We start from the raw sequence: 8,783 nt of genomic DNA, 5'->3' as shown, positions 1-8,783 counted from the left end.
GTCCGGGTGTATAAAGTTTTCAGTGCTACCGGTGTCTATGAGTATTTTTACCGTTTTACCCCTTATTCTCCCACATAATGTCGAACGAGACAGGCTTTCCGAAAACTTATGAGTAGAGAGAGAAGCGATAATAGACTTACCGGGGTTGGTAGCAGCGGCGGCGGCGACAACGGCGGACGATTTGCAAACACGTGCGAAATGCCCTTTTTTATTACAGTTCTTACAGAAGGCGTTTCGCGCGGGACACTCAGATCTGTTGTGCTTCCCTCTTCCACAGAAGTAACAGCATGCGACAGCGGCTACTATCCGTTAGGGTGTGGAGGGTGCGGTTGCGGTGATGTTTGTTTCCTCGGCTCGGGTAGACACACTTACGGCATTCGTTCGAGAATAGGACGCTAATTGTTTCTGAGCCGTTTCCATAACGAGTGCCTGGTTGTAAGCGGCTTTTAAGTCCAGCGACCCATTCTCTAAAAGTCTTTGTCGAATATAGTTCGATGACATTCCATTTATAAATGCGTCTCGAACGTATTCATCTCTCGCTTGCGTCTCCGAGACGGCACGAAATTCACAATCCTTGGCAAGGGTTTTTAACGACTGTAAATATTGGTCGATGCTTTCGTCCGTTTGTTGACGGCGAGTGGCAAAAGATGCCTACAAAAGATGCTATTTTTAGGCTGAATAAAAATGGTGTCCAGTATGTCCATCGCGGAAGTAAAACAGTCCACGTCAGAAATATTCTTGAAGATAGTTGGAGAGACGAGATTAACGAGGAGGCTGAATTTAAGCCTGTCAGTCAGAGGAGTTTGTTGAGTTTCACGGGCAGCGTCGAGAAAGATGGCAAACGATTTTTTCCAATGTGTCCAGATATCTGCGGCGTCGGGTTGGCTGGGATCTAGATGTAGCCGTTCTGGTTTTAAATATTTCTCCATAGTGAGGAGAGGATTTAGTTCAATAAATTGTGATGAAAAGGGAGACCAACGAGAACAAAATAAGGCAAAGAGTGGAGTAACTGCTCAAGTGGGCTTTATTGAACTAAATCCTCACATGAGGAGTCCATGAGAGAAGCGTGCGTACCACGAGGAGACTCTCAAAAAAGGAGGAATCAGGTAAAGGGAGGGGGGCTGTACAGGAAGTAGGAAAAGGGAGATAATCAACGGATGTTGATGGGAGAGTTCTTCTGATTTCACCACAAAGAGTAAAACTTTTTTCAAAATAAATAATGTGACAAATAATCGTTTAGTTACTACGACAACGTCAGTAAATAAAAAAAAGTGTTACGTGCGTTTGCGTCAGAAAGGGGAGGAGCGATGCGTTTTTTTTTTTATGCTGGTCGCCGTGGAACTCAACGCCCAAGGATTCTGTTTTCCAAAAGAAACGTTTACTACCAACTTTCTTTTAAAAAAATTGCAAGTTTTCCTGAAAAAAAAAAAAAAAACTACTTTTACCTAACAATTTATGGCAAAAATAACGACCCATAAAAATCTGGGGTGCTTCTACATTTTATTGCCGAAATTGGAGACGCCATTTTTTTTCACGCACTTGCTATCCAAATCTAGGGGAGACATCATTATATGGCCGAACGATTGATTCCGGAAAGGGAAAGAATACATTTACCAAAATTAACATTTATTACTTCCGGAAACGTTAAATTAAACTAAAATTATCATTTATTACTTCCAGAAACTTGGTAAACCTATATTACTGGAGAAAATGAATCTTGACAATTCAAAAAAAAATGTTTAAAATCATTTATTTGTTCGAAAAAAAACAAACAAAAAAAAAACTATTTTATAAAAGTCCAATGTTGCTTTAAACGTAAATAAAGAAAGTGAAAGAGAACATATATCCGTAATTGTTTAATTGGAAATGTTTCGATTTAATTGATGAGAACAGGAAAGTTTTCCATGGGACAATTTTTTTTTTTTTTAATTAAAAACAGAAAATTGAAATGACATATTCATAATAGTTTAACTTGGGCGAACGCCATTTGAAAACCAAAAGAAACCAAAACATTTATTATTATTTTTTTATTTATTTATTTATTTATTTTTTATTTATTTTTTATTTTTGAGGGGGTTCTTTTCGAACAAATAAATAATTTTAAATATTTTTTTGAATTGTCAAGATTCATTTTCTCCAGTAATATCGGTTTACCAAGTTTCTGGAAGTAATAAATGATAATTTTAGTTTAAGGGAGTAATAAATGTTAATTTTGGAAAATTTACTTAGTTTAATTTATCGTTTCCGGAAGTAATAAATGTAAATTTTGGTAAATTTATTCTTTGCCTTTCCGGAAGCCATCGTTCGGCCATATAATGATGTCTCCCCTAGATTTGGATAGCAAGTGCGTGAAAAAATGGCTTCTCTAATTTCGGCAATAAAGTGTAGAAGCACCAAATCTGCTAGCTGAGTGACAAATCTGCTTAAAATATTGAAAAAAAGAAAGAAAAAAAAAGAATAGAAACTCTAGATGTATCAGAAATGTGGAGGAATTTTTGACACCCCTAACAGAAAACTGAGAATAAAATATTAAAAAAAAAAACTCGTAATTTCTCATTTTGAAGTGAGTTGTTTATTTTCTATATGGAATATACTTTCAAAATAAACTATTAAACTTGTTTAAAAAATAATAGAAATATTATTTTTTTATTTTTTAAAAAATAGTGTTTACAAAATGTTTACAAAATGCCGGCGCGCCTTCATGCAGACATTTTTTTTTACGTAATAAAATCAATAGAATTTTACGAGTTAAATATTTTTCAATTGTTAAACTTTAAAAATCTATCAAAATTTTTCTATGGGTTCAATTTTTACGATATTTTCAGGTTCAATGTGAAATTTTATGCTCTTTCCAATAAACCAAATATAATATTTTAGACAAACGTTTTCTTTTTCAAATTCACACTCCTATTTTGAAATGTTTATTAAAATTTTAATAATTAATTTATGTGTCAAAGTTTTATATATCACAAATTGAAGATAAAAGATCAATAAAGAAAATATTCCACTTTAAAACAAAAAAAGAATAGTTTTTTGGAAATTTACCTGTTAAGTCCAAAGTGTAAAACCCCTTTTTTTAAAAGAAACAAAAAAAAAACATGTTGATTTTTTTGTTAATGAAAGCTCATGTTATGCTTCCATCGTCAAGTAAATACCAGACGCTGACGGCAATTTTTTCTATCTCATTGAATGTTTTCTTTTTTTAGATAAAAAAAAATTAGTTGATGAAGAAGTATTAAAATATATCAATCAAAAACTCGTGTATTTCATTAAAAGAATTTTTTTTTAATCGATGAAGCGGATTTTTGTTCTAGGGGAAAAACTTATAAGTGAATGTGCGTTTCTTTTTTAACTACGGGGGATAAAATATACTAATTTTGGTCAACACACACAATAAAAAAGAGACATTATTTATGCCCTTGGACGAAACCATACTTCATAAATTTCATTTTAGCAGCAGCAGCTATTTAAAGCTTCGTGCAAAACATGTTACAAAAATGCGATTTTCTAGGACCCTCGCTTTAAAAAAAATCCTTTTATTTAAAAAATACATGGAATTTAAAATATAAATATGGATAAATTCTTAACAATGAAGAATGGAACTACCCATTTAATAATATTTTTTTAGGTAAGTGATTTTTTGGCATATATATATATACCTATATTTATAAGCAAGTCAAAATATATTGATTTTCTTTATATTTCTTTTAAAAGAAAACCGCTTTAAATAAAGAAATATTGCATAATTTGCTATTAAACCTGTTATTTTTTTTTAATTTGCTCCTTTAATTGAAAAAAATTAGGGTTTGAATTATACTTTCAAGTAGTTATAAGCTTCAAAAAATAGTAAGTTGAATTATTAAGGTTCTGATCATCATTTTTAATGGACACTTTCTGATACACCTATAGAACCTCTCCCAAACATACTGTCAATAATTTGGTTTCGTCCTTCCTTTCAGTGTTTCCAATAAAGGGGATTGATTTACTAGGAGTTGTATTTGGAGCTGGGCGCTTATTAAAATTATTTAATTGTTGAATTTTTTGCATTTTGGTTAAATATTTTAGTTTGCTAGCGCTAAAAGCCCACACAAAAAATTGAACAAAAGACAAAATTAAAAAGAATGGTACTCATGCTGAATTTAAGGAGCGTATTTCTTCGAAACTCCGCGGATTAAGGACTATCCACTTATCTTGTGCTTCCTTTTAAAAATTATATATGTTTTTAACTCTTTTTCAAGATGTATTTTAACATGTTTTATTAATCATTTGTTTATATATATATATATATATATATATATATATATATATATATATATATATATATATATATATATATAAGACCATTGCTCTATATGAGTCACATAAAATCAGTTCTCTGGATCACGTTAAACCCTTTCTCACACACGGAGGCTATTCTTGTTTATCTCTACAAATCTTCTATCAATCCATGTATAGAATACTGTCATATTTGGACTAGAGAGATTGCATTGAAGGACAAATAGGGAGGGGGGGCTAATCAAATTACAGATACATTTATGCATTGTACCAAAAACTCTCAAATGGAAGAGAGCTTCATCCACACAAACGTGGTGTTGCTAGTCTCAGTCTTTTCTACAAATACTATTATAACATGTATTCTTAAGAATTGTCTGATCTATTCCCAGCTTTCTTTGTTCCAGCTCGTTATACACGTTGGTCTAGTGGTCTACATCGATTTAATGTTTTGATACCTCATTGTAATACAGCCCCTATTCCAGTAATTTCTTTCCAAGAACTGCAAGTTTCATAAACTCTCTTCCTGCACATTGTTTTCCTCCAACGTATGGCTCAGGTTGACAGATATTTATAAAATTTCAGCTGTGTCAAAGCAATCAAGGTAGACAAATGCAAAAGATCAAGCCTATTTGGCTAACACCAAACATTGTTAAAAATAACATTTCAGTCTCTTTGTTTTAAATATGTATCTATCTCTATCTCTTTCCTCTCTTCTGATTTCATCATCACAAGAGAAAGGGATAATCATTTGGTGTCGGGAGATTGTTACAAACTGCCGCAAAAAGTTGGACTCTAGACTTTGTTGAGAACACATTTCAAGTTATAAAATGATTCTTTGAATTGAAATAATTTCGATTTTTATAAGAAAATGTCTGTCACTTATTTTATGCAACATACACTATAGCCTGCCAGAAATGACACAGAATTCAGAATTCAGACTTGTCAAGCAGACCTAGGCGAAGACGTATTAACGTCCTGATCAAAAAAAATATATGCTTATCGTTTTATTGTGATTTACCACCAGGAAGTTGGTTTCCCTACCCAGGACATAACACTCGTTCCAGAAATGAAGACTGCTTTCTTGAATAATCCAACTCTACAGATGGCTTTCACACCTCATTAACCCCTAACATTGACTCCGATTTTGTCTTAGACTCAAGGGTCGTTCATCCCTTTCAAAAGTGTTGTAGACCTCCTGAATTCTAACTAGTTCTGATCACGTCTACAAGGGATTTCTGAGCACAAGATGTGCATCCCTCATCCTTCATGCAATTTGACTTCAGACTAAGCAAGGAAATGGCTATAAACTTGCCCCGGTGTTATACATGAACCTTGATTCTACAAGGTAAGGATACTGACCATATGAACAATTCACTATATTGCTAGTGGCCTTTGCATACAATTCTGCCAACGGCCAGAGTAAAGATATAAAGTGAGGGGAACATAAACCGTCTTCCTACTCTTTCATGCATGTAGCAGTTCTTTCTAAAATGAATATGTTCGTGTTGTCTTTATATGCTCAGATGATGGTTGCTCTAATATAATACAAAATCTTTGAGGACCACAATTTTTCATTGGAGCAATTTTGTTTACTTAGAATTTAGTATTACCCATTATTAAAACGTTACTTTATTTTCATTACCTTAGAATATGATGAAGAAAATTTCTGTATACAATTGTAAATTAAAATTCTTGACTAGAAATAAAGATGAGATTCTTCTTTTTTCAGGTGATTACATCAATTTATCTTAGAGCGAAAGAACAGGTTCGTAAACGATCCTCCAATTCAGGGTTATTCGATTAATAGCATTTCAGGGCCATAACCAACGCTTTTCATTACTAACCTTATTAAGGTTAACAATACTATTTAAGGTTAACAATACTATTTAAGGTTAACAAATGCCATTTAGGATTTACAATACTAACGGTCTGCACATCGTAGCAAGATATGACTGTATTTACATAAAGAATAACATGAAACATTGATCGCAACCAAAAGTAATTATATATATATATATATATATATATATATATATATATATATATATATATATATATATATATAATATATTTAGAGTTGTTAGAAGAGAAATATTTTGAAAAATAATTTATTGCGATGCTTTAAAAAGTAATACATTTCTAGCAACGCTTACCCTATGAGAGTGTTTTGTGTTGTATCTATTTTTTTTTTTACACAGTGGTCACAACTTATCAAGGCCCGGAAGCCACTCAGGGATAAGGGTTATTGCAAGTACATTACGTTAGTGTGGAGATTTGATGAAGTGTCTACTTAAGGGGGCGGTTCATTAGGAATTTGTTAACGTTGGACTTGAAGACATCCAAGTTGTAGTCAGGCAGATGGAAGAAAGAAGCTTTGTTCATGGAATCCACGTCTGGATTTAGGCACAGATAAAGAGTGGGGGAAATTTTTCACAGTGGATTCAGCTAGACAGGTGTTTTTCGTGAAAGATTGGCGAGGGGGACCAGAGATTGGAGTTCAGACGAGCACTTGCCATGGAAATAACGATAAAACAAGGATAGGCTCGCAACGTCTATTCTGTGAGGGAGAGGTTGCAGGGTAGAGAAAAGGGCATCCCCCACTAAGCCACGAAGTCTACTTTGTACTCTGTCAAGGCAGGATAGGCTGTCTATCACATATTATACTTCCATTTTCTGACAATTTAGGACCATTTGATACCTAATATATAATTTGAAATCTAATATATAAAGTAAGATCACAGGTCATTAAGGAAATTAATAAAATACAATGCTTTAACCTTTATTAAATCTCTTAAACCTTGTGCTTTGTTTAACCTGAAAAATAATTTAACACATATTTCTGTAAGAAAAAGAAAGCAACTAAAGTAGTTACTTCGTCAAATATAAAAGTGAACATCTGATGCAAAAAATATAGGAATATAAATATAGATGCTATTTATGTTATTAATGTTCTATTTTAAAGTAATTTGGTATTACTTACAGCAAGTTGCTGCTCATTTAATAGCAGATAGCAAAGTGCAGTAAGAGATGAAAAAGCACTCCCTCCGAAGAAGGAATTACCATTTTTAGAGAATTACACATAGTGGGGATTCCTATGTCAATAGCGATTAAGTTAGTGAGCATTTTGACAAGGGTCGCATTTCGTGCATGCCAAGATTACCTTAACAGGTAAATAGAATTGTTCCCAGAGATGGGTGACATATGGTTGAGGCAGGGGGTAGATGTCAAATGTTTAGACAAAACAGATTCAAATGATAAGATCATCACGTTTTCGAAGAGAGAAACAAAGTTTTCTCAGATCAGAAAGTCGTGTGTATGAGACACATATGATGTAGAAAACTGATAATGTCAGCTAATGTTAACATGTCCCTGTCTGACTGTATTACTCATGTCTTACGTTTAGCAATTTAATAATTATTAAAATACATTATCTCTCTTTATAAGGAAATTTCGTCCAAATAAAACCTTGAAGAAAACTTAACAAACGTCTCCTTGTGTTATTTCTACATCTCCATGAAAAGAAGCGACTATAAAGAGACCATGTACAAACATCTCACACATAAAAGATTAACGTATGTTATAAAAAAAACTCTTTTATTTGCTAACGAAAATATTTCAAGAATATCATGAATTTTAGGGGCTCAACATAAGCACAGCAATAATTATTTAATTATTATAAAATTTGTAATTTTTTGCAAAATATATGAATGAGAAATGGGAAAAGTAAAAGAATAATGTTTTTTCAGTTTGTTCTTTTATTTCTGAAAATAACAAGACAAGAAATATGTTATTGTAAAGATCAAAGAGCTCTTATTAAGGATTGACAATAAGTGAGTTCTTATATTCGTATGGATTTTTTGTTTCTCTTTCCTTCTAAAAAATACATACATTTTCTCCAAAATAAAAGTTGTTGTCTAGTAAGAATAAAAGTGTTATATTGTTGGTCTCCCAGAAAATGCTGGGTACCTAATCATGGACAGTGAATAGAAAAATGTTTGGATGGCAGAAAATAATATTATCGAAACGAATGAGGTATTTTAGAGAGATTAATTATTTGTTCAAAATTGATAAAATAATTTTGGAATTTTTAATATAAACAAAAATTTTAAATAATAGATCGAAACAAAACCAAAGATGAGTTAGTGGTGACATCAGATAACAAATAGATATGGAAGATTATAAATATAGGTGTACTCAATTAGAGAGGTTGAACAGAGGAGTTAGCTAGAGACCAGGCTAGATAGCGGACAGTAATAATGGTCTCTGTACACCTTGGAAGCTATTGGGCCTAGGAAATAAGAAACTGGGTGCAACTCCAAAGTTGAGGAACATCAGAAAATAAAAGTTGCACAAAAATATAAACCGAGTGTCAATTGTCCTTCATTACAGTGTAGAGAGTGTCAGTCAAGACCAACAGAGGGGAAAAAGGTATGTTCCTCCTTTTATATACAGTGATGATCATATTTATTGGCACGGTAAAATAAAAGTTAAATTTTGTCTAATAAATT

The sequence above is a fragment of the Euprymna scolopes genome, chromosome 21, assembly GCF_053919585.1.
Source record: "Euprymna scolopes isolate OS-2025 chromosome 21, ASM5391958v1, whole genome shotgun sequence".
Taxonomy (NCBI): Eukaryota; Metazoa; Mollusca; class Cephalopoda; order Sepiida; family Sepiolidae; genus Euprymna; species Euprymna scolopes.
Note: the sequence above shows the minus strand (reverse complement) of the source record.